Raw genomic sequence first — 27687 nt, forward strand, 5'->3', positions numbered from 1 at the left:
GATAAAAAAAACCCGTTTTCTGTGTATCTTGGTAACAATTTTTTGTAACATGAGACGTATGCAAAAAATACTTGTCCACAATACTTTTGATCTTGGTACTATTGTAGACATTAACATTAAAAAGTTTAATGCTGACATTAGCTGTGACCTAAAAACAAACTCCAAGTTAGCATGGGAAAATTCCTTTTCCCCAATACCCAATGAAAAATGTGTCCCTCTTCCTGCAAAGCACCATTAATCTCCTGCCTCACAATAGACATCAGCATTTCCCTTCCCAATGACACCCTCCCATCCCTCCAGAAACATGTCTTACTATGCCATTGGATCTGGGTCTTCACAGGTAGATGAGTTGTCAGAACCCCCCACCTATCCACACTGCTGCCACTAGACAATGACAACATTAGGTGTCCTTCATCTCTATCATGATCCACCTACAGAGCCGTCTCATCCTTGATTCCTTCCTAATCTCATCTGTCTCTCCATTCAGCTTCTCCTTCACTTACATGTTTCACTCCCCCAGCTCCTTCTCAACCTCCACTTCCCTTCAATCTGCCACTCCCCTTCCACTGCCTTGCCCCTTCCTTCAGCACCTACTGCTTCCTCCAGATCCCTTTTCGCTGGTCTGTATCTCCCCATCTTCCTCTCCAGCTTTCTGCCCACAGAATCCTCCACTTGTTCCTTTCTCCCCCTCCATCTATGTCTGTCTCTGCCCCCATCTTTCATGTTGCCTTTGCCACATCCTTCCATCTCACCTATTCCTACTGGGCTATAGTAGCAGAAAAAGCAGGCACTGTGGCAGTGATGGAAAGAAGGAAAACAGACCTGCATCACCACTAACATGAGGAGGAGTAGGCCCCATGGTAATAGAGGTAGGATGAACATGCACAGTTCTGACCCATTAAAAAAGAAAGAGTAGATTATGCCACTGGTAGCAGGGAGGAGCAGATGCTACAGAAAAAGAGTGAGTAAACATACATTCATAGCCCCATAACTTTCCCTTATTCTCTTTCCATTTTGTGTTTAGAAAGGATGCATGTATCATGAAGAAAGAAAAGCTGCAGCTATTAGGAAGTAGGGATGTGCATTCGTTTTCAACAAAACAGACTATGGCTACGAAATTGTCTAATTTGTCCTGTTTCGGGAGCTCCACGAAACAAAAAAAAGATGAAATTTCATGAAAATTAGCATTTCGTGTTAGTGCGCACTAACAGGACTTAGTGCGCACTAACTATAGTTCTCCTATTTACGGACTTAGTGCGCACTAACGGTACTTAATGCACACTAACATCTAGTTAGTACATACCAAAGTCCCATTAGTGCTCACTACCTAGTTTTCCAAATTTCAGAGTTAGTGCGCATTAATAGGACAGTGCACACTAACTAAAAATGTTACCAATAAGTTAAAAAATGTCAATTGGGGAGCAGTTCTTTAGCTAGAGATATGGTTCTGCATTCCCATTGGCTTTCTCCTTAGTTACTTGTTTGTTGCAAGGTGGTGTTTGTGGCCAGTGCCTGGTAACAAGTGTAAACAACAAGTGATGTAATAGTAGCATCAAGTTCTAGTCAACAAAATTATGTAATGTAAATGCATATTTACAATTTGCCAATCCCTTTATATTTTAGGAAAGGGAACATGGTATTTTTTAGTGTGCACTAACTCTGAAATTAGGGAAACCCGAAATAAGGCAGCAGGGAAGCAGAATCCAGAAGACAGCCTAGGTCAAGGCAGGCAGTGAGCAAGCAGAAGTTGGGTCCAGAACCAGAATCAAAAGCAGGAAGACAGCCAAGAGGACCCGACTGACACAGGGCAGGGAACCAGGAGAACAACAAGGCACAACCACAAGGACTGGGCCACAGAATTAGGGCCAGGAAGACAGAGGCAGAAGCCATGAACTAGCACCACACACTGAGGAACAGGCTACTCAGAAGACTTGTTGCTGTGGCACCGGCTGGTTGCAAGAGACTTCCTTATATACCCCTGGAGGATGTGACATCATCAGCAAGTGACACAGGAAGTCCCAACTGGGGGACCTATAAAGACCATCCAGATTTACAGGTCATTATATCCCGAGTCCTTGGAACAGCATGCTGCCAGAGGCTACATCGGAGTTGCTTTGAATCAGAGGTGAGGGGCTTAGCACAGGGATGCAGCTGTAGTGTTACAGCAGCTACAGAAGCTGAGAACTTGCATTCACTCAGTCAGTTCCTGTGATGTCGAAGCCTGGAAAAGAAGAGAGATGGCAATCTCAGCAAATGTTTGGTGTAGGGGAAGTATGAAGTTTATATAGGTAGTGCCTCTCTAGATGCATAGTCTTCTGAGTCCCAATTCACCCCTCAAAGACAACCTCTAGTAAAATTGAGGATACCCCAAGTTAGAAACATAGAAATGTGACAGCAGCAAAAGACGATATGGCCTATCTGTCCATCCACCCTACTAATTTAGCTTTACAATTCCCATCACTCCTTGTGTTTATCCCATTCTTTCATGAATTCAGATACTGTTTATCTCTCTATCACCACCACTGTAAGGCTGTTCCATGTATCCACTATCCTCTCAGTAAAGAAATATTTCCTAAGATAACTCCTGGGTTGACTCCCTTTCATACTCATCTCATGACTTCTGCTTTCCTTTGAAAGAGGCCTGACTTCTGTTGCGTTTGTTCCTGTTCTTGCCCTTGCTCTACCTCTGAGGAGACTCCCTTCGGGTCTGACGGACAGATGCTGCCGTGGCTTCTCCTCGCTGTTTCTTCCCGGAGTCCCTGGGCTGGCCTGACGCTGCGGATCCGCCAAGTACCTGATGATGTAGGGCACGTGCGCTCCAAAGTTTGTACCAGCAAGGGAGCGAACCTCGGGGGCATCCCCCTGTAGTGACGTCATCTACTTCCAACATAAAAGGTCTTTGCTTACGCTTACAAATCGAGTCAGCAAGGGATTGATTGCGGGAATCATTCCGACCCGCTTCATTCTCCGCTGCTCTGCCTCTTTGAACTTACCAGGGGTACCCGCTCCTCTGGGGCCCCGCTCTATCCTCTTGTTTTCAGATTGCTAAGACGGGATCCTGTACTCGCTCCTCAAAGGCCTACGTCCCTGAATGCTCAGAAGACTCCCTACTGCCTGGAAGCGATCGCAGACATGAACATTGTGAGTTTCCTTTCCAGTTGCATATAGGAACCGGTACTCGCTCCTCGAGGGCCCATGTTCCTAGAACTCTGAAGACTCTCTTCTATCTAAGATGCTATCACAGGTACGGAGATCATGAGTTATTACAGATTGCAGATAGGAACAGGTACTCACTCCTCAAGGGCCTATATTCCTTAAACCTTACGAAGACTCCCTTCTGTTTCAGAAGTTATTTCATATACAGATATTGTGAGTTCTTATTACAGTCTGCCTAGAAACCATTACAGAGATAATTAACTGTGAGTTACCATCGCTCTCTCAGAGCTGTTTCTGGAACCAGATACTCGCTCCTCGAGGGCCTAGCTCTCTCCAGCTACTGAGCTTTATTGATATCTATGTGAGTGTATCATCTACTTCTGGTTATGTGTCCAGCATACCCTGTCTACTCACTCTCTATGAGTCTCTCTCTACAGCTCAGCAAGCCCGGAGATTGCAGTTCCAGGATCTGAGGGACTTCAGCCCTGCCGGGCACATCAGCTCACTGCTGCCCCCTCTGGTGGTTCTACTACCTGTCTAATAAAGGACTATCTGTGTCTGTCTCCATACTCCAGCCTAGTCGGTGGTCCCTCTCTTGATATCCTCTTAAGGGCGCTGTCATCTGCCATCGACCCAAGGATTCACCATTCCACATTAGAGTGCTCATCTCTCACACTTCAAGAGCTGAGTACAGCAACTGCTACCTTGCAGTCTACCCTCAACTGTTGCTGACATCTCCTCTCTGGGGAGCAACTCCATAGTAGCTTCTATTACAGATTGCTACACAGCAGTCCTAACCTGTAACAGTCAACTCCTAGCAGACACTCTAACAGATTGATAATTCTGTCTCCTGGCGGGGTAAGCCATAATAGATTGCTAACCCCTCTCTTCTACAGGAGTCAGATTACAACAGATTGCTAATCCGCCCTCCTGGTGGGGTGATCGCTAACAGATTGCTAACTCCGCCCTCCTGGCGGGGTGATCGCTAACACTTCTGTGCTTGGAAACATTGGAGGTATTTGAATATCATATCTCCCCATTCTCTTGAGAATACATGTTTAGATCTTTAAGTCTTCGAAGACTACTGACCATTTTAGTAGCCACCCTCTGGACTGACTCCAACCGATTTATATCTTTGTGAAGATACAGTCTCCAAAATTGTACAGTATCCAAATGAAGTCTCACCAGGGAACTATACAGGAGTAATTTCACCTCCCTTTTTCTCCTGACCATCCCTTTCCCTATACAGCCAAGCATCCTTCTGCCTTTTGCTTTCACTTTAACCACCTATTTGGCCACAGTGTAGGGAGACACCTATGTATTCTCATCTTTTTGTGAGCCTGGGTGTATAGAAAGCTCTGTATGGAGGAAACCCTTGGGGGTTTCTATGGTATCCGGCTTCTGGGGGGGGGGGGGGGAAGACATTTTTAAATGGCTATTGCCTGTAATAATAATGTTTGGCCCCAGGATGGCATTTTTGATGAGTGAATATGTATTACCTGATATAATGTGTGTTGGGAAAATGTGTGCATATTTCCTTTAAGGTTGGGTTTCTGCTATTGGTTGATGAAAGAGAAGGGGGCAGTATAAAGGGGGGGGGGGAGTTTGGTGGTGCTATGTTTTTTCCTCCCCTGACCTTGCCTTTATAGAATGGGGACCTACAGCTATATAACCACCTGGAGTACACAGCCTTCCTGCTTGCAGGCTCAAAGACCCTCCAAGGACAGCAGGAGCCTGCAGGCAGTCTTTCTGTCAAGGGGAGTGGCCCAAGGTCAAGAGGAAGTGGAAAGAAGCCCGTTTCCTTCATGGGAAAAGGTCCTGAGTGAAGAAGCATGAGATGGTGGCTGCGGAGTGGTGAAGACGAGTAGGTTTTCTCCCTCCCGGCAATAAGAAGGAGAATTTCAGGAATTGGATGAGTTCACAAAATTGGGAGTGCCCCAGGGTGTCCTTTGATGTGCGGAACCAGCACAGAGGAGCAATCTCCTCCTTCTCCCCCCTGAGGAGCTTACTGGGGAGATGGAATGGAGAGGCCTGAGTGGGGTGGGGATTTTCCTCCTTCTCCCAAGGAACTATCCAGAAAAGGTGCTGAGCTGGATCACTAGTGGGATGTTTACAAGGGAAGGTATGCCCAAGGCGTCCTTGTTGCGTTTGTGGACCCTTCAGATGAGACAGGATTGGTGCAACTTGCAGGGAGGAGCCCTGTAGGTTCCCACGGTCAGCAGGTGGACCCAGATGAAACAGAGGAGTGACAATTGGCTTGGTCTGGATTCGCTGGCAGCGTTCTTTCACATCTGGGACCGGGTCCAGAGGTGAGAGCAGTGGTCTATGGGGGCATCCTGCAGACTGCCGATCGTAGCAGTCCTTGATTCGCAGTGTCTGGGGAAATCCTACACTGAGAGGATGGGGAGGTGAAAGAGGAGTAGCAAGGTCCAAGATCCCAGAAGGTGTGAGTAATGCTCTGGGATATGTGATCATGTATTTGGTGCCCACTGGATGAGAATTTTGATACAGATATGTCTTTAAAACCCATCCCTCCCTTACGGCTGAGAGAGAGTGAAGAGAATGGATAAGGATGACAGGTTAGTTATGGAAGCCCATGATTTTCTGACTTATTTAGTAATGGTTTTCTAACACCTTCTTATCCATATACATAGGATTTACTGGTTGGATATGTAAAATGATAAAGTTGCTGTTGTTTTGGAAGTTGATACATTATGTCAATCTCCATCATTATGCCAGGCAATTGCTGTGGAGGTAGTCAAAGATCATGGAGGGGAGTGAGGGGGTTTCCTTACTGTCCTATTGGGACAAGTGAAAATAGAGTTGATATAAATCAAGTTTCCCATATCACCATCTGCATGACCATCTTAAGAAGCCACTAAATACACTTGGGATGGATGCGTAACAGGGAAGTCCTAGTCCATCATTTTATGTGCCTGGTCGGGACTTACATTAAGATCATCAGATACAATTGCCCCAAGACCCCGCTGTCCTTTTCTGCTTAACAGAACCTCACCCCCAGTACTGTAAATCACCCATGGATTTTTGCATCCTAAATGCATAACTCTGCATTTTTTTTAACATTATTTATATCCCGCACCCTCTAGAATGTTTGTGGTGGATCCGGTGATCATCCACTACAACATCAGAGATACTGTCCCCATTGGTAAGCGCCAGGTCCAGACTCACCCCCTGCCGAGTGGATTCCAGTACCAATAGACAGAACAGTTTTCCTTCCAAAGTCCTCCCAGAGTAGGGGTAGAGGGTGGGGATGGGGGAGGGGAGTAGGTGGCATGGAGTTAGGTGGCGTGGCAGGTTGGGGGGTAAAATCCAAACAAGATGCCCTCTTTCACTCCTACTACAGCCATAATTAGACAATCAGGGATTTTCATGTACATTCCTGTATGAAGAGGTGGGAAAAGCAGAACATTTGATAGATGAACAGAGCAGAGAAGAGCAGAGCTGAGGAGTCTTACTTGACTCTTAAAATCGAACCAAACCAAACTGATTAGTGCATAAACAATAACAGGCGAACCTAACCATAAGTGTTATAAATTTTCCCAAACTTTTTATATCACTGGTTTGATTTCTCATCTGGCTCGGATTTCTTTCTTCTTTTCTTGGTCTCTTCTATTTCAGTCCTCTGTGTCTTCATTCCTTCTTTTATTTTCTAACATTCTTTCTGTCTTCTTCATTTTGGCAGGCTCTCTTTTGTCCATGTTTTCTTTCTTCCATCTCTAGGTGCCTATCTCTGTCACTATCCCCACCTGGCTTTCTCAGCCTCTTTTTCTGTCTCCCCTCTCTCGCTCCAGCAGAGCCCAGCCTCCTTCAACCTCACCCTCTCCAACCCCCTTATGTCAGGCAATAGCTACACAATGAAAACTCGGGGATAGGCTTGAACTGTCCTGGAATCTCCAAGAATTAAGGGGCAATCTTCAGTGCACAGCTGCAAATAATATTAGAGGAAACCCTTTAAGGAATTTATTTTTAATTATTACATTTATTTAGAAGCAAGGCATTACAGACATGGAACACAGCATCCATAAGCTTAAACAAAGTAAGGTATACTTGCTACATATCTACACTGCCTCATTTTTCAATTAACAAGATACATAAAGTTGTCATTTGACAAGACAAGCCATTCATTCACCCATTCTATCAATAATAAAAACAGCAAGATTATACAAATATAAAACCCTAACACAATTAAGATAATTAAACTAAACATATTATACTGCATAATATGACTGCAATCAGGGATATACCCCACATCGTTCACTCTATTCTGGATAGACTGAGGTAGAGATTTATAACATTTTTGCAAAGCTAATATATAAATCTTGTAGATAACATATCAAGTCTCTGCCATGCATTGAAACCACAATTGGTTCAAAGGAGGGTTAGCTTGAATCCAATGCTTAAGAATGCAAAATCGAGCCACCAATAAAGCTATGCGAACAGATTTAGTATGATTTTTTACAATTCTTGGAGCAGGAATGTTCTAAATCAAGAATGCTGAATGGGAAATCCATGTATTCTCAGATCTGCTTCTATTTCATTTCATGAGACTATAGTCCAGTTAGTGCTTGCAAAGTCTAATTTTAAGAAGGAAAACCAAAATAAGCAAAGATAGCCAATTACGGAAGATCCAGCATTTGTAATGTAAATGCAATAACATGTATTTACTTATTTCAGATGAATGCATTTAGATATATCAGATATTGCTTGATAGTATACTATTTGCTTCTAGTTTTTTTTTAATTTAATACAATTAACACATACATAAATATGCACACGTGCCATTTAAATATGCATTAAACGGTAAAGTGGTCTTCAACATCCATTTAAAATAAGATTCATAGTATTGTTATTCAATTTTGTTTTGTTTATGTAAATCAACTTTTCAGATACTGAAAATCTGGTGTAAACACATGAAGGATTATTGGCATCTTAGAGACCTGGTGGAAGGAAGATAACCAATGGGACACAAATAATATTGCAATGATAGGGTAGATCAACTTGTTGGGGTGTGGAAGTTTATATTAGGTATGGCATAGAATCCAACAAAATAGAATTCACTCTCTTATCTTCTCCTGCTTAGACTATTGCAATCTGCTCCTGGCAAGCCATATCTCTCCACTGCAATCTGTCCTAAATTCAGCTGCTCAGCTTATCTTTTGCCAACGTTGTAATACTCACATAACCCCTCTTCTGAAGTCACTGCATTGGCGCCTTATCAGATTCCTCTTTCTCACCTACAAATGCCTTTACTCTGCACTCTCCTTCCTTATCTTTCTCTACTCCTCTTCTTGTGCATCATGGTCATCAGACAAGTCACTCTTATCTGTGCCCTTCTCCTCTACTACCAATTCCCAACTCCATATTTTCCACCTGGCTGTGCCCTGTGCTTGGAATAGCCTTCCTGAACTGTTGTGTCATGCTCTCTCTCGCGCGCTGTGTTTAAATCCCATCTAAAGACCCACCTTTTTTAGGCTGCTTTTAAATCTTAGACCTGATTGTCTGCTTTTAAGCTCATTAACTATATTTTTATTTTCTTTTTAACCATTTTCTTACTTTATGAAATGCCATAATCTCTTGTCCTGTATCTTTGCCTTATTAGATTGTAAGCTCTATTGAGCAGAGACTGTCTTTTTTGTGTCTTTGTACAGCGCTGCATATGTCATGTAGTGCTATAGAAATGTTTAATAGTAGTAGGATAAAGATCTGGCAGGTGATTAAATGCATAGCAGAATCTTTATGGGTGGAAATTCCATGTATGATGGGGAAGAGTATAGCAGTGGGGGGTGTATTACTGTCCACCTGGTCAAAATAAACACACAGATGATGAAATCCTAACAGAAATTAGGGAAACTAACAAATTTGGCAGCATAGTAATAATGGGATATTTCAATTACCTGAATATTGACTGGGTAAATGTCACATCAGGACATCCTAGGGAGGTAAAGCTTCTAGATGAAATATTGTAAATGACTGCTTCATGGAACCAACCTGAGGGGGAACTATTTTAGATCTACTAATGCTAATGGGGCCACTTGGCAACAGTGATCATAAAATATGACTTAATGACTGGAGGATGGACATTAAATAAATTGATTGTTCTAGTTTTTAACTTTTAAAAGGGAGACTGATAAAATGAGGACAATATTTAGCAAAAAATTCTAAAAGGTGCAGCTACAAATGTTAAGAGTTTACAGTAGGTGTGGACATTATTTAAAACTACCATCTTGGAAGCCCAGAACAGATGTATGCTATGCATTTAAAAAGGTAGAAGGAAGGCCAAATGACTTCCGGCATGGTTAAAAGGGGAGGTGAAAGAGGATATTTTATCCTAAAGAACTTCTTTCAAAAATTAGAAAAAGGATCCAACTGAAGAAAATAGGAAAAAACAAGCATTGGCAAGTTATATGTAAACATTGATAAGGCAGGGAAAAAGATTATTTGAAAACAAGCTGGCCTTAGAGGCAAAGAGTCATATTAAATATTTTTTTTAATATATCCGCAGCAGGAAGCCTGGGAGGTAGTGACGCATTTAGGATTTTGTTGCCCCTAGGAACTTTTGGTGCTGTCTTCTCCTGTCTCTATCCCTTGAGGTTGGATAACAAGGAATAAGGCAAGAGTAAGGCAAGAGTAGGCAACTTTAGTCATTGAGTATCATAAGCCAATTGGGTTTTCAAGATATCCACACTGAATATTCATTACATGCAAATACATGTCATGCTTATTTATTGAAGATACCCTGAAAACTGACTGGCTCATAGCACTTGAGGACTGGAGTTGCCTACCCAGTTCCTTAGTTTCCTGGATCAGCTCAGGGATAGATTCTGTGACAAAAATTTTAAAAGTCTGAAGTAATTGGCAAATGGTTCCATCTTTTATATTACATTATTGTTGCGCTTGCTGGCCGTGGAGCTCTGTGGCCGGCCTCACTCACTCGGAACTATCCCGGCCCAGTCCCGACTTCTTTCGTGGTGGCAGGGATCCATTGCCATTTCCAAGCTGCTGCTTCATAGCCCGAAGTTGACACCCACGCCGCCGACATCCAGCCCCGCTAGCATTTCCTTAGGCACGCGCACCCCTCTGCAGTATTTAAAGGGCACGCAGTGGGACAATTCTCGCGGCCCTCACTGATGACATCAGCCCTCCAGACTATTTAAGCCAGTCCCTGCCTGCAGTTCCCTACTTCAGCAACAGGTCGAGCTCCTTGTGAGTAGCTAGTTGCCTGTGTCCATGTTCCTAACTCCGTGTTCCTGACTCCGTTTTCCTCGCCTTCCACTGGATTGCTTCTTTGGCCTTGACCTCAGACCATTCTTGGACTTCGCTGGATCACCGCCTGCCCCGACTCTCGGTAAGCCTTCTGGACTTTGCTGGCTTGCTGCCAGCCTCGACTCTTGGTTCGTCTCCCGGTCTTCGCTGTTGGCTGCCTGCCCCGAGCCTAGGAATGCCTTGACTGCTTGCGCCTTCTGTCCTTCATGGGATTCTTTGATTCCTGAGACCTGCGCCTAACTCCAGTTGGCCCTGTTACCCAAGGACTTAACCTGTGGGGAACAAAGGCTGGTATTGGTGAAGGTCCTGTTGGATGTCTGCACAGGCCAGCTCTGCCAACGGACAACAAGGACCTGCAGGACTCCTCCCTGCAGGTAGCGTCAACGTCTCAGCCCAAGAGGCCACCCCAGTAACAATTATAAAAATAAAAAAATCTCCAATATAATTATTAGTATAATTTTCTTTTTATTGGATGAACAAAAGGGATCTCAAGTATCAGTACAGGGAGGAGATGTCAGCAATGGGGAGATGAAGATGGGACGCGTGTGAGAAGCAAGGAGGACTAGGGATGGGAAATGGGAAAGATTAGGAATCTGGGATGGGGAGGAGTGTTACGTTCGGTGGTCCACGAGCTGCCCCTGCAAACCATCGCTCTCACCTCCAGGTCTGAACTGGCTGTGCCAAGTCCCAATGCAAGGAAACATTGCCAATGCACCATACTACTTCCTAATGTAGTGATCGCCGCCAGCCATCCATGCAGAAGGATGCCGCCATCTTCCCTACACATGCTGTACAGCCTGCAGATTTCCACTTAACTCTCTCGTGTCCTAACAACTGTGCACACATGCCTCGTGCCAGCATTTAATAGGACTGTGACGGGAAAGTCCCTGTGGCCCCTAAAGATGACAGCTCCATGGCCATATAAGTGGGCAGTGTTCCAGACACAACTTGCCTCAGCAACAAGTCTAGCTACTGTCAAGTAGTGCATGTTGTATTTCAGCCTGTTTCCAGTCTTCGTTCCAGCCTGTCTCCAGTCCTTGTTCCAGTCTGTGCCATTCTTTGCTGCCCGCTTGTTCTAGCCCTTGCCTGCCCATCTCAGCCTATCTATCCCTCTTTCTTTCTTTCGAATGGATACCTGATTTGACCTTTACCTAGACCCAGTATACGCCTGGCCACCACCTGCCTTTGACCCTAGCCAACATCGGACTTTTATTCTGTCATCATCAGAGACCTACCTAATCCTGTTGGCCCCACCATCTAAAGGCTCAACACGAGAGGAACGTGGGCTGATATAGATGACTGGTCTCTCCTTTGCCTAGATTCGCTTGCTGATTGTAAGAACCTGCAGGGCTCCTCCTTGAAGGTGGAGTCAATCTTGCCTCATCCCCAGTGTCCACAGACACAACAATTTGCTGAGGCCATGGACTCGGTGGATTTGACTTCACTTTGAACAATCCCTGGCTTAGCCTACAGGCTGCAAGACCAACAAGGTGCCCTGGAACTCCTGGCTGCAATGATGGAGCAGATCACTATTCGCTTGGATGCCCTGACTGCGCCGGTTGCCCCACTGCCTGCAGGGTCAGTACAGCCACCTCCTCCAGTGCCTGACCAACCAATTTCCCAATTTGCGGCTCCTCACTGGTACACCAGGGACTCTAAGCAGTGTTGGAGATTTCTCAACTAGTGCAGGATGCACTTCCAGCTAGTCTCTGCTCTTCTGCGACAACCAAGCCAAGACTACATATATCCTCTCATTACTAGATGGAACCATGTTGGCCTGGGTTTCCCCCCTGTGGGAATGAGAAGATCCTATCCTGCTTAACCTCCACCAGTTCATTGAAAAATTTCACTCAATGTTTGAAGAGCCAGGTCAAGCAGCAGCACTGACTTCTGACCTACTCCATCTCCACCAAGGATCCCGAACCTTAGGTGAGTGCACAGTAGAATTCAAGGCACTAGCCTCAGAATTAAACGTGTGAGAAGACAGTTTACTCACCATCTTCCTGGAGGGCCTTTCCAGGAGGATCAAGAATGAGCTCCCCACCTCATTAGAGGCTTTTATTGCACTCACAGGTAAGATTGACTGATATTTGCAGCAAAGTGCTCAAGAGGTCTATCCCGCATGGATGAATATTCTTCTAGTACCCCGCTTCCAGAACCCACTCTCACCTGTGGCTGCCATACCCTTGGCCTCTCCTTCTCTGATTGAAGGAACCAATGCAGTTGAGCTGCTGCTGCCTAGCCCCAGAAGAAAGGCTCCATCACAAGCTTTTGTATTTATAATGCAGTCCGAGGCCATCTTTTGGCCCAATAATGGAGAGGCTGGGAAACTTCAATGGCAAGAGTCCTTTGGGAACATGATCCTAGGCCTTACTATACCTGCTCCCCTCCATTTGCCAATCACCCTGGAACTGGATCCCATGCACCTCTCCACTCAGGCCTTTGTAGGTTCTGGCTCAGGAGGAAACTATATCCTACAGGATCTGGTTTACCAACTCTGTAAACACCTGGTTCAGATGACTTCCCAACTGGTGATTTCCTCAGTCTAGGGGAATCTGCTTCCAAGACAGGTTCCCCAAACCATGGAACTCATGACCCTCTGCACAAGTCTCATGCATTTGAAGAAGATTAGCTTCCAGAGCTGTTAATCGTATTACACTTGGCTTGCCATGGCTCCAACAAAAAACAACCCCACTGTGATTGGTCTACCCTGGAGCTCACCTGCTGGGGCCATGGATGTACAGACTCCTGCTTGGTACCTGTGGAACCTCCTCACCCTGTGATCATGGCTTATGCCCTTCTGGGCCTTCCCACTCAATATGCAGATTACGGCAATGTCTTTTCAAAGAGTGCTGAGATCCTGCCTCCTCACCACATATATGATTGGAGCATAGAGCTCATTCCTGGAGCTATGACCCCAAAGGGTAGGGTGTACCCCCTATCTCTCCCAGAGACTCAAGACATGTCAGACTATATCCAAGCAAATCTGGATCATGGATTCGTCTGGCTTTCCTCTTCCCCAGCGAGGGCTGGGTGTTGCATCAGAGGTGGACCCTTGGGCTGAGCTGGGGTTGATGCAATCCGTAGGCAAGGACCTACGAGTCCCCACCATCAGCAGGTGGAGTGGGCTGAAGCTAGAGGCCGCTAAAGCTTCACTTATACCAGCCCTTGTTCCCCTTGGGTTGAGCGTTTGAGCCATTGGGTGCCGGGGCTGGCAGGACTTAGGTGGGCCTCGAGGTTAGCTAGAGGTGAGTAGCTGTTCAGCCCAGAGACAGCAGTCGGTAGATGGCGTAGTTCTATCCTGGACTCGTAGAGACTGCAGGTAGAGACAATCTCACCCCAACCCGTCCACAGCTACAACAGACGCATTGCAGATATATGCATTTATTTGGGAGGGAATAGCTGACTTTTTGAATCACTTGAATTTCTTATTTTCTCATCTACTGTTGATAGTCTCAGTTGATACATGTAACAAGCAGCAAGCATTTAGTGATCAAAGACCTCTTTCTGGTGAAATGTTTCTGAGGAATCAATATAGTTTATCCAACCACACCCAAGAAAAATGATTTGCTACCCTCTACTGGCCATTTTATTGGTAACTGCATGACAATGTTAAAATTCGAACCTTAGTAAACAGTTCAGCTTGCATAATTTGACTCCAGTTTTTAAAATCACATTCTCTTTGCACTGATCTTTCAATTGATCTGTATCAGTTCGCATCACTTTAAGAGGCACAGTTTTGAAAATGTTTCTATTAATTAGATTTAAAAAATAATTCAGTAAATTTTGCAGTTTTTGGTCAGATGGCCAAATGATGTGTAGAAGGACCAAAAGATACAAGGCAGAAGCAGGGCTATGTATTTAGGATGAATTGTAGCCATTTAACTAAAAGAAAATATACACACAGCTTTGGAGTCATTTAAAATTAAAAATGTGCTACTCAGAGTGCAATTTTAACTATATACTTTGTGGTTTATGTTTAACAGTTTCCTGAGAAACATTTATTTATTTTTATTTATTTAGCATTTTTCTATACCGACTTTCCAATAACAGAATTATTGATCAATTCGGTTTACATTCTAAACAATAACAAGAATACCGTGGAACCCACTCTGGCTTGTTCTATATATTCACTTGCTAGGAGTCCTGTTTCTTCAGTTCATAAATATGATAATACTGCACATTTAAGTTATTACTGCTTTACTAACTAATTTTAAAAAGAACGCATGTGCACCCATAAACACATGAGTAGAAATACGCAGCAATTTTATATCGTGTGCACACATATGCACATAACATTTAAAATACCCCACTATGCGTGATCTTAAGAGGTTGCTGAAGTAAATGTCCCACGCATATTGTCACCTGGACGTAGGTTCACATGAGAGAGAGAGAATATGACTCTATATACATCTACCACTCCAATCAGTTTATTTATTGATTAAATTGCTTATATTCTGCCTATGTTGAATCATCCATGCTAGGTGGATTACACAAAAACACAATTCATAAAGGGGCGGATTTTCAGAGCCCTGCTCGCCGTTGAGCCTATTTTACATAGGCCTACTGGCGCGCGCAGAGCCCCGGGACTCGCGTAAGTCCCGGGGTTTTCGGAGGGGGGCGTGTCGGGGGCGGGACTGAGCGCAGCGGCGTTTTGGGGGCGTGTCTGCAGCGTTTTGGGGGCGGGTACGGGGGTGTGGCCACGGCCCGGGGCGGTCTGGGGGCGTGGCTGCGCCCTCCGTACCCGCCCCCAGGTCGCGTCCCGGCGCGCAAGAGGCCCGCTGGCGTGCGGGGATTTACTTCTCCCTCCGGGAGGCGTAAATCCCCCGACAAAGGTAAGGAGGGGGTATAGACAGGGCCGGGTGGGTGGGTTAGGTAGGGGAAGGGAGGGGAAGGTGAGGGGGAGGGCAAAAGGAAGTTCCCTCCGAGGCCGCTCTGGAGCGGCCTCGGAGGGAACGGGGGTAGGCTGCGCGGCTTGGCGCGCGCCGGCTATACAAAATCAATAGCCTTGCGCGCGCCGATCCAGGTTTTTAGCAGATACGCGCGGCTCCGCGCGTATCTGCTAAAATCCAGCGTACTTTTGCTTGCGCCTGATGCGCCAGCAAAAGTAGGCCAATTCACGCTATTTGAAAATCTACCCCAAAATATCTAGCAGGCTTCAAAAAATTATCATAAGTTAGCATTTTCCATATAATGAAAAGCTCAAGGATAAGGGATCATTATATAAAACCGAAGGGAGGGAAACTTTAAAGAAAAGTAAGAACATATTTTTTCGCTGAGAGGGTGGTGGACCCCTGAAACAGACTTCCAGTGAAGGCTATAGGTGCCAAAATGGTGGCAGGAATCAACCACGCATTGGATAAGACACAAAACAGCCCTGCTGGCTGAGGGAGGGAGAAGGCCACAGCTCAATTACGACCTGTGGCAGCCCAGTAGACAGGTATAAATGAGCAGAGCAGGCCAATCAGGTGCTCCCTTTCTTCCATCTTCTGTTGCTTTTATCCTTTTCTTTCCGAGCACTCCTGATTGCAGCATCATCTTTTGACAATTCTAATAAACAGAAGCAGGTGAGTGGGTTTGGTCCACTAAACCGTGGAACTCCTAACAAAGTAGAGTCTAAGCTTTTCCAATAGATTTTAGATATTTAATAAATCCAACAAACATTTAGACTTCCCTACGTCTGTGACATTTCAACTTAGCATGCTGCACCATTTGTATGCATCTGGTTAATAAAGAAACAGAATATGATGGCAGAAAAAGATGACATGATCCATCCACGTCTCTGGAAAGAGTAATAGGACCGAGGAATACAGGCCCTTCCATGAAACCACCTGGCTCTGAACACGGTAGATTCCTCTGGTTCTGTCTTAACCGTTTCTGAAATGGTTAAGACAGTTGCTCCTGAGCCAGTATGTTTCAGAGGGGCTGGTGAATGTGGTGCAAACCATGTTACAGAATGCCCTATTTTCCATGGGCCCAATATTCAAAGATATCTGGCTAAGTCAGGCAGATATTACTTATTTGGATAAGTAAATTATCTGCTATCTGTTTTATAGTTCTTATTACTTCTTCCAAACAATTTGCACAAGGCCCTCCAGAATCGTGCCGTGAATTGGGACCCACAGTCGGATACGATGTGAGAAGGTAGTCCGTGGAGGCGGAATATGTGCTTTATGAAGAGCTTTGCAAGCTCCAAGGCTGAAGGTATGCCAGGGAGCGCCACGAAGTGTACCACCCAGGTAGAGAGCCCATTAAGCTAGGTTGAGAGAACCTTGCCCAAATCTCATCTTGGAGTGAGTTTCCTCACTCCAAAGGCCATCAAATCTTCACAAGAGACCACTGTTCTGTTCGTAGATGTCACGTAGAATGTCAGAGTGGCCCCTAACCCCCTACACTCTTACCTAATCCCCACCTCGAGTTACTAGGTGGGCCTATCATAGGGATACAAATACCTGCCTATGGGACATGCTATTATGGCCAGGCTCTCTCTCTCTTTCTCTCTCCTTTAAATCATCTGAAATAAGCCTTACGGGACACATCGCAAATGGTGATAAAACCTTACCGCATGGTCACGGCCGCTATCGCACTGCCTAACGCATTTCAAAGAGGTGTAGTTAAAATCTGCGTTATGGCTGTGCGATAGCTCTTCGCAGAGAAGCTAACCCAGCCCACTCTCCGCCCCTAACTCCTCCCATTTTTTGAATTTGCATCGCACCATACGATATGGTGCAATCGCATGCGTTTATCCGCCACCATTGCCAAATAATCCTGAAAGAGCAAGATGTTGTGTTCCTCATAGAACAGAGATCCAACTCATCTATAAGCTCTCAAAATCTCCAGCTTGTGTGCATAGTTAAGGGTACAAAATATAATCACACATGGCTTACTCCTGGTGTCAGTGTGAGGGCCCAATCTATGTGCCTTTTCCAAGCATAAGGGATCATGAGATTTACTAAACTCAAGTGCTGTTTACAGCCATTGTTCCAGTGTCGTGGCCAAACTGGCCTCTGGTACTGATTTAGTTAAAGCCACTAACCGTAGGTTGTTCCTTCTCGATCGATTTTTCAAGGTCATCAGCCTTAGTAACCAGAGCTTTATTTTTTTTTGGATCTCAGCAACTATGGCCTACAGCTTCACCACCTTGTCTTCTAAAGTTGAAATACGCTGCTCAGCTTCTGATAATGGTGGCTAAAATCTGTGACCTTAGAGCTTAAGCTTTCAGTTTGGTTGGACAGGGTATTAAACTTGCCATCCAATGCCGCAATAACAATCACTACTACATCCAGAGGGGACTGCTCTATACCACCTGCGCCACGATCTGATGCACCCTGCTCTCCTGTGTCCGCCATTTTGTTAGATTTGTCTCTGACCTTCTTTGCTGCCCGCATCATCATATGTGTGATTTCCCGGCAGTACAAGCAGCATACCGCAAGCAGGACACAATTTGGCAGCCAATGGTGAGCTTCAAACCAGACTTTGAAAAGGAAAGGGCTACCGGAGAGAATGAATCACGTCTGCCCTTTTTCACAACATCTCGTGACTATATGTAAAACTTTAGACATGATGCCTTATTTAGGACCTGATTTATTTATTTATTTATTTATTTATTAACTTTTATTTACCGACATTCGTGAAGCACATCATGCCGGTTTACAAAGAACTCAATTGGAAGATACAGTATAACGATATAACAAAAAATATGACATTGAAACAATAAGATGTTACTAAACGAGAAGCAACAAACAGAAAAACCAAAAACAAAATACAACAAAATAAACAATATTAATGAAACCAAGGAGTGGAGATTTGAAGGAGGGTAGGTGAGGGAGAGGGGGGGAGGGTAGGCGGGGGGCAGGGCGAGGGGGTGGAGGGAGGGTAAGAGGTGAAAGGTAGGAGGGGGTGGGAAACGGGGATAAGGAAGGGAAGGGGAGAAAGGCATAGTTTGAGGAAATAAGGGGGGAGAAAGGGGATAAGGAAGGGAGGGGGAGAAAGGCATAGTTTAAAAGAAATATGGGGGAGGAAGGGGATAAAGAGGGAGGGGGAGAAAGGCATAGTTTGAAGAGATAAGGGGAGAGAAAGGCAGAAAAGGGGGATACTATATACAGATGACTAATAACAGGAATCACTTACTAAGCATTTTTCACATAGACACAGAATGGGAGAAATGTCTTAGAAACCAATGCAAATAAGTCGCACTGACCTACCACGGGTTTTTTGGCACTAACCTAACCCTGGTATGTAAAAAAGGTTTAGGGCCAGAAACACATTGCTAAAACAGGAATTAAAACCCATGGCAAGATTAGTGCAACCCCAGGCTCCATGCTAGTTGCAGGATATGAAGCTTTATTAGCTATTACCCTGCAATACAAGGAGGTGCACTAGTGGGGAAGATAGCTTGCATGCCTCCTTTTACCATGGGATATTTAACTCCTGGTTAGAGGTAGGTGTTAAACTTCCCACTGTAGAAAGGAGGTTGGTCTGTTGGGCGAGGAGTCCTTCTCCTCCCAAGCATGCCATATCCCCTCACCTTAAAAAAAAAAAAAAATTGAGTCAGGCTAGGCCAGGCCTAGCAGAGTTGGTCTGGGTCAGGCTGAGTAGGTTGGCCAGCAAGTCCCCCTTCCCTCCTCTCCCAAGCATGCTGAACCCCCTTCCCTCTCACCTTAAAAAAATAAATTGGGCTATAGAGGAACTCCCACCCTCTGGCACCCCGTCCTACCCATCAAATCTCCCAACCCACTCGGGAACCCCAGCTAGAGAAAGCCCTCACTGGCAGCCAATTTTCTGAAGAGGGATTGGTCCTTTCACTGATAGCTGACAGTGGAGGGACCAATCAGCAGACAGTGAAGGAGTGAATAAACAAATATGAAATGAGCAGGTGCCAGTAAAAGGACCAATCCCCTTTCAGAAGGCCGTCCTTTCAGAATTCTGATCTTTTCACCAGTAGCTGACAGTGGAGGCCCCAGTTGGCTGCCAGTGAGAGAACAGCCCTGCTGGAGGAGCTTACGGTCTCCTCTCGCTGGGGCTCCTGGATGGGATTTGTAGGGCTCTGTCTGTTTTGATAGGTGGGAGGGCAATCCGGTGGGTGGGAGGGGAGGGAAGACCTGCCAGACACATCATGGCTCAGCCCGTCTGTTTTTTAAGGTGAGAGGGAGGGGGGTTTGCATGCTTGGGAGAGGAGGGAAGGAGGGAGGAACTGCCAGGCCTGGCCACTTGGCTTGGCCTGGCGACGTTGGGCCAAGGCAGGAGGAAGGGCGTGCCACTCAGGAGGTTGGGTAATTTTTTGGTTTTTTTGGTGTGGATTTTCAGGTAATGACATGTAAAACGGAAGTTTAGCAAGCTTTTCTTTTACTCCTGATCCATTGCATGTCATTCGCTTCCTGCATCCCACGGGGACTGCACTAAAATATAACTTAGATTGTACCACAGATTTTATTACATTGGCCCCTTAGTAAATCAGGCCCTAGTGAGGTTTGAAGAAGCAAAAATATTCATAATGAAAAATGACTCAGATAAGATGTGTTTTATGTTTAAGATTTATGAAATGGAAGCTGTTACAGAAGTTATCAGGGCATAGTTATGTTGGCTTACACTAGGGATGAGCAAATAATTTTACCTGCACTGTGTAAGAAAGCTTGAAATCCTTCTGATGTGGGATTTTTGCTCAATGTATTCCACCTAATCTTTAAGTAAGCTGATAAAGAAAGTGATTTTCAAAAGAAAAGATTAATTTCTCTGTCACAATGCCACAGTTGTCTACGGACATTGAAGTTTTCTCAGTTAAACCTTGTAGCTGCAGATAAATGAATTCTCCATGAAGATAAAATACCAGCAGAATCCCTACAGCTTCTTATATTATCATTTCTTCCAAAGGTTTAATAAGAATAACATTATTTTTTAAAGAAGTACTATTGTCTTTTCATACATTTTACTTGACAGTAAAAGATATACAATTATTAAGGTTCTGGCTTTTCTTAATGATTTTAACATGTTCTTGAAGATGAAGCATTCAAAATGCTTTCAAGTTTCTTCTCCCAGTTAGCCACTTCTACGATTGTGCATCAAAGTGAGCAACGGTGATGCTGTGCATTTGTTACTAGAAACCGTGCTGGCTTCCCTCATGTCCAATGTGCGAACAAAGTCTGAATATCTAAAGACAAAATTAGAAACAATTTAAAAACGAGAGGCTTTAGCAATAATAAAAAGTAGTCAAAGTATATGTGGGTCAAAAACCTTTCAAACTACTTACACTCACAAAAATCCCCCATAAAAATACTATTTCCTATTTGGCAGCTTCTCGTCGAGCTTTCAAGGCCCTGGGATGCTCCACCTCCTCCATTCACATGAACCTCTTGTTACTATGGAGGCATTTGACAAGTTTCTCATGAGAGGCTTCTAGGAAAAGTAAAAAGTCATGGGATAGGTGGGGATGTCCTTTCGTGGATTGCAAACTGGCTAAAAGACAGGAAACAGAGAGTAGGATTAAATGGGCAATTTTCTCAGTGGAAGGGAGTGGGCAGTGGAGTGCCTCAGGGATCTGTATTGGGACCCTTACTTTTCAATATATTTATAAATGATCTGGAAAGAAATACGACGAGTGAGATAATCAAATTTGCAGATGACACAAAATTGTTCAGAGTAGTTAAATCACAAGCAGATTGTGATAAATTGCAGGAAGACCTTGTGAGGCTGGAAAATTGGGCATCCAAATGGCAGATGAAATTTAATGTGGATTAGTGCAAGGTGATGCATATAGGGAAAAATAACCCATGCTATAATTACACAATGTTAGGTTCCATATTAGGTGCTACAACCCAAGAAAGAGATCTAGGTGTCATAGTGGATAACACATTGAAATCGTCAGCTCAGTGTGCTGCGGCAGTCAAAAAAGCAAACAGAATGTTGGAAATTATTAGAAAAGGAATGGTTAATAAAACGGAAAATGTCATAATGCCTCTGTATCGCTCCATGGTGATACCGCACCTTGAATACTGTGTACAATTCTGGTCGCCGCATCTCAAAAAAGATATAATTGCGATGGAGAAGGTACAGAGAAGGGCTACCAAAATGATAAGGGGAATGGAACAGCTCCCCTATGAGGAAAGACTAAAGAGGTTAGGACTTTTCAGCTTGGAGAAGAGACGGCTGAGAGGGGATATGATAGAGGTGTTTAAAATCATGAGAGGTCTAGAACGGGTAGATGTGAATCGGTTATTTACTCTTTTGGATAGCACATGTAAAATCTGGCAGATGGTGCGCTCGTGTCGGGTGCAATCCATACAGAAATCAAAATCCAAACACAGCCACAGAAAATAAATCTGTTCACTGGAGTTTTTTTTTTCTTTCTCTAATTTTCTTCCCTTCCTTCCTCTATCCATACTCACACACTGGCAGTCACCCAGCCACACATATACTCAGGCTCTCATCCAATCACCCACTCCCACACAGGCTCTCAAATCCCACCTCCACACACCCACAGCCTCTCACCTACCCACCCACCCACAAATACACACCCAGGCTCTCACCCTCCCCCCTAACCAATAAGCCTGATACTGTTGATACAACTCCAACATTGCTCTCTGCTTCAACAGCAAGAGGTTATGGGGAATAGGACTTAGATAACAGTAAACTAAGGCCCTGACTTTTACGGTGTGAGAAACTGATAAGTTTGGGGTAGCCTGCATGGCGTGGAACATACTACCATAAGCTTGCTGGGCAGACTGGTCCTTTTCTGCCAACATTTCTATGTTTCTACACACACACAAGCAGACACACACACTCATAGGCAGTCAGATATACACTTTCACCCTCAGGATCTCACCCAGCCACACGCACTCTCAGGCTCTCGCCTACCCACCCACCCCTATACATACATACAGCCTCTCTCACACACACACCCACACATTTACAGGATCTCACCCATCCAGGTGTTCATCCAGACCCACATACAGGCAGTCACCCCTCCACATACACACACATACAGTCTGGCTCTCACCCACCCCCACACACACTCAAGCAGTCACCACCCCATCACCCAGGCTCTCTCTCACACACACCCCCACACATTTACAGGATCTCACCCATCCAGGTGTTCATCCAGACCCACATACAGGCAGTCACCCCTCCACATACACACACACACACAGCCTGGCTCTCACCCCAAGCCCAGGTACTCACCCACCCCCACACACTCAAGCAGTCACCACCCCACCACCCAGGCTCTCTCACACACACACAGGGCCTGGGTCTCGTCTTCAGCCATCAATGGGATGGGGTCCGCTAGTGGCCTCTGCTTCCTCTCTCTCTTCAGCCTGCTGATCTGAGGGGTGGGTGGCAGCAGGTGTTTATCCTAACATCATCTCCAGCTGCCGCAGGGCTGACCTCATGGTAAGAGCTGCGAGACTGGCCCTGCGGCAGCAGGAGATGACATTTGGATAATTGCGAATCCTCCTGCCCGAGATGGGGTGTAGGGAGGTGTGATGCCACTGATAAGATTGGGCAGCTGTTTGGTTTATCTCTGTAAAAGCTGTGTGTGGCTGTGAATAAAGTTGTGCATGGCCGTGCACACGCCCAGCTTAGAGGAAACTGTTGCGTGTTGTGGCCGCGGCCGGCCCTACTCACCCTCCGGCGCCCGGGTCCCGGTCCTGGCCCTTCCTCTCTAGCAGCGGTAGGTAGCTGCCTATGTGCCCACGCTCCTACCATGTCCCCAGGTTCCTCCGGTTGCTCCGCGGCCTTCTCCGGTCTCAGTTGGGTCTCCCCACGTGTGCGTAGGGGAGACCCCACCACCTCGTAATTCCTGCCATTTGCCTTAGGAGCGCGCGCGCCTCTCTCTTTTTAAAGGGGCCGCGGCGGGAAACCTTCCCACAGCCCCGGTTGATGACGTCGCCAGGCCCTGCTATTTAAGGCAGGCCCTGCCACTTGGTCTTTGCCTTGGCAACAGGTCTCCACGTTTGTCGCGTGCTCAGTTGCTACTCCTTCGTTCCTGTTCCTGCTCCTATGCTCGTTTGTTCCAGTCCTGCATTCCTGTTTCCAGTTCCTGAGTTCCAGTACCAGCTACTCCTGACTACGCTTTTGGACGGATTCCCGGCTCTGACCTGTGCTCGTACTTGACCTCGTCTCCAGCCGCCTGCCCTGACTCCAGCAGATTACGTGGACTTGGCCTCTTTTAGGCTTCCGCCTACTTAGAGCCCGGATTTAATTTGTACCTGTCGTCTAGCCTGCCTCAGCCTGTCCGGGCTTTCGGATCCAGGCCTTGTCTGGAACTCAGCTCCTTCAGACCCTGTGTCTCGGCTGCTTCCTGGCTCCCTGTTCTGAACACCTTCCTCGGGATCAACCACACGGAGGCCCGCCTAAGACCCAAGGGCTCAACCTGCGGGAAACGAGGGTTGGTATTGGCGAAGCTCCAGTCGGCCTCCGCTTCCCGGTCTGCTCTGCCTCCTGACGGTGGGGACCCTTGGGTTTTCCACACGGGTAGCATCAACTCTACCTCGGGCCAAGTGTCCACTTCCGCAACAGAAACAGTGTAGGACAGTGGTTCAGAGGAAGGAGGAGGAGCTATTAGACCATGCCTCATGGATAAAGAGACTGTGGCTTTTGGGATATGATTTTCCTTATGCTATTTATGATTTTTGCCATAGCAGTGTGATTTTTTTTTTTTTATTTAAGTATATTTTTGGGTTGAACCCAGCTGACTCCATGCCATGATTTTGGGGCTGATTTCTTTGAGAGGACTCCTTTGTCTGAGAGTACAAGCAGACCAGTGATTGTAGCTGGGGTGAAAGTGAGTGACTCTGATATTGATCCCCACCACTGCACCTCCTCCCTGCCAGTGAGCTCTGGCACCCAGGGCTGATGCATTTTGAACAAGGGAGAGATTCAGGAGAGGATCTGTGGCCCTGACACTTTGCTGTAGTCTCTAAGTGGCCCCCAAAGCAAGAAGTGGCTCTGTTGTTTTCAAAATTTTTGCAGGAACCCTATGCCCCTGAGTCTGTTAAGTAGCTAGCAAAGCTTCTGGGAGGATATGGCAGTGCGTACAGTTAAGAGAGAAGTGGAAAAGGAAGGAGTTTGAGAGAGAGAGAGGGAGACTGTTGGGTACAGAGTGGGTAGAGCACTGGGGAGGGGGCTGAGACTTGAGAGAGACTATGGAGATGAAGGAGGAAGTATACTTGAGAGAGAGACTCATCCCCCAAGCCCTACGATATCTCAAGCAGTTTCTCTTTCAGTGCCCCTCCTCAACCAGATTCTCTCTCATATCATGGGGAGGAGGGGTGTTGAGACAGAGACTGCTGGGGGCAGGGGGGGGGGGGAGTGAGGGAGGTTTATGGACAAATGTATAACCAGCACACTCACACCTGTAAGCTTAGTTCCCAACCATGTTAACTTCAGGCCCTGCCAAAGTATCAGTTCTGTCTATGCCACTGAAGTATAGCTCTTTCTACTACCACACTCCTCACCCCAGTTCTCTCAGTCGTGCCACAGATCCGGGATTCTAGTCTGCAGCTGATGTTGTGCCAACCACTCCTCCACTCCTCTCACTCCTTCCCAGCCAGAGAATGCTGCTTGAGAGGAAAATATTATAAAATGCACAGCTATGGTACCTGGCGACCACTGGCGTCTGTAAAATATATTATGCAATGTAAAATTAAACTAGAAAATTTCTCAATAGAATATAAAATAGGCATTAAGAAAACAAAAGGAAATAATATTGTTTTTCATAGTAATAAAATAACAGCAAAAGCAAATGATAAGATATGGCCACTAGAGGTCTCAGTAATAAAATATGAAAGTTGCTATTCACATGTTGGCCACTAGAGGTCACAGTAAAACTGAAACTGAAAACCAGTAAAGGTCATTAGTGCCGACAAAGTGAAACAAAGGAACAATCCGCGTGGTGAAGAATAAAGAGGTCGGTACAATGTGTTCTTTATTTATTTATTCATTCTTATATTCTTTTACCATTGCTTCGTTAAAAGCAGCTTACAATATGCACATTATTAAAATAGTTAAACAATACAATTAAATAAACAAATATATTAAAAGAAGATATACTCAGTAGAATCATATATTAGATTAACATAACTGTACATCTGGTATTAACTTAAAGCCTTCACAAATAAAATGGCCTTTAATGTTTTTCCTAAAAAATAAACAATTCTTTTCTTATGTTCAGTCGGTAAAGCCTTCCATAGGGGCAGCTAATGAAAAGGCCCGATTCCTTGTCTCCTGTAACCTGAAATCAGAAAAGGATGGTACGTTAAGCAGATTTTCACAAGACGAACACAGAGAATGGCTGGAACATAACAAGACAGTAAGTGTATCAGACAACTTAAATTGCAAGACCTTAAATCGCACTCTGAGAAATTGGCAACCAATGTGAAGACTTTAATTTCGGTGATATTTCTATTGATCCTTTTCACACCAGTTATAACCCTTGCTAGCGCATACTGAACCAGCTGCAAAACCTGCAGTAACTTCTTTGGCAGACCAGGGTACAAAAAATAATGCAGCTTACACAACACAAGTGTTTGAACTACAGTTTAAAAATCGTCTGAAGGAAGAATTTATTGTAGAGGCCTGACCACCTGTAATTTATAAAAATCTGACCTCCCCACTTTTTTAATCTGCAGCTTCTGTCCCAGATTATTGTCCAAACATCTAGATTCCAAGTTTCAAACTATATTTTTTATCTCAGTGCCCCCAGCTATCAATCAGGACGCACTATCTGGGGGATCAGAATTAATCATAACACCATGGTGGTGTTTTGTTTTTTTTCAAGTTTAACCTCAATTTATTTACAGCAAGTCAATCTTAATTTTAGACAAGCAATTTGAAAAAGATTATTGGCTAAAACTGCTACCATTTTCATGTGGCATATAAAACTGAATATTATCAGCATACGCACAATATAAATTTCCTAGTCATGACATCATTGCATACAAACATTAAAAAGGAGAGCCAATAAGGCAGACCCCTAAGACTGCAGATTTACAAGCAGAATGGGTATGCTCCAAATGTATTATTTACTTATGTATTTGTCACTGTTTATGTGCTGCCAATGCCAGAGGCTCTAGGCGGCTTACAGGAGACCATGCATAAAAATGAAAAAGATACAACATAAATGACAGTGACAAGTCTCATTAAAATCTAAAATTAAATAAATATGACTAAATTAACTAATCAGGCAAAAGCCAGTCAGAAGATGTACGTTTTCAATAGCCCCTTAAATCGGTCCCATGCAATGGGAACTGCAATGGAGAATGCCCTCTCACGTGGCTCAGCCTGGCACTCATGCCCTGCTGCAAAGATCCTGCTGCAAATCCTTAACAAGCAATTGGCCCAAGGAAAAGAATCCAGGGCCAAGAGCGTGGGAACTAACAAAGCAGTTTTATATGTCACACGTGATTTTACAGGCAACCAGTGTAGGTGGAAAAAAACTGGGGAAATGTGATCCGGTCATAGCAGTGCCTGAGATCAAACGTGCAGCAGCATTATGCAGAACATAAGAACCTGCCATACTGGGTCAGACCAAGGGTCCATCAAGCCCAGCATCCTGTTTCCAACAGAGGCCAAACCAGGCCACAAGAACCTGGCAATTACCCAAATATTAGATAAATCACAAGCTACTATAATACTGTAATAGCACATCGCGATGCAAATTTTTAAAAGGGGAGGGATTGGGGAGGAGTTAGAGGAGGTCCAATGTAAAGTAGGAGGTGGTAGCGCATTGTGCGAAATATTTCGGCCATTATCGCAGGTCATTAACGCAGCTAATAGCTACACCTTTTTTATTTGTGCTAAGGTCTTATCACAGGTGATATCGCTGACCACGGTGTTATCGTGGCGCATATTGCCTTCCTGGACCAATAAAAATGCCTCCTTTTAGTAGGTCAACCCTCCTGACACCATGTTCTCACTGCCAGGTGTACTTATTCACGGTCACTTCATGCCTCGCCAGGCTCACCGCAGACGACAGGAGGCAAGGCCACTTCCAAGATATCACAAGGAGTTACCAGCAGCGCAGGCAGAGGCTGCGCTCCCGCAGGCTCACGGGCCCGGCCACAGCCGAGGATATTTCCCCCACGAGCTTCCTTGGAGGCCATGCCTGAGGACTTGGTGGTGAGCAGGTATCGTCTCAGCTCTCAGGCAATACAGGAATTATATGAAGACGTACGAGGTGATCTGGATCCTGTAGCCACAAGGTCCCAGGCCGTCCCTGGCCTCACCAAACTGTTGGCTGCCCTCCATTTCACA

General features: G+C 45.2%; 1 protein-coding gene across 1 annotated transcript in view; it reads left to right on the forward strand.

The window, feature by feature from the left end:
- UBAC2 (UBA domain containing 2) overlaps window positions 1–25737 on the forward strand; it is a 377581-nt gene extending 351844 nt beyond the window's left edge. The window contains exon 11 of the transcript XR_003857130.1: window positions 25607–25737. The gene's annotated coding sequence lies outside the window, so the exon portion shown is untranslated. The remainder of the gene's footprint in view (window positions 1–25606) is intronic.
- The last annotated feature ends 1950 nt before the right edge of the window (window positions 25738–27687 follow it).

This window comes from Rhinatrema bivittatum, chromosome 5 (genome assembly GCF_901001135.1).
Source record: "Rhinatrema bivittatum chromosome 5, aRhiBiv1.1, whole genome shotgun sequence".
Lineage (NCBI taxonomy): Eukaryota > Metazoa > Chordata > Amphibia > Gymnophiona > Rhinatrematidae > Rhinatrema > Rhinatrema bivittatum.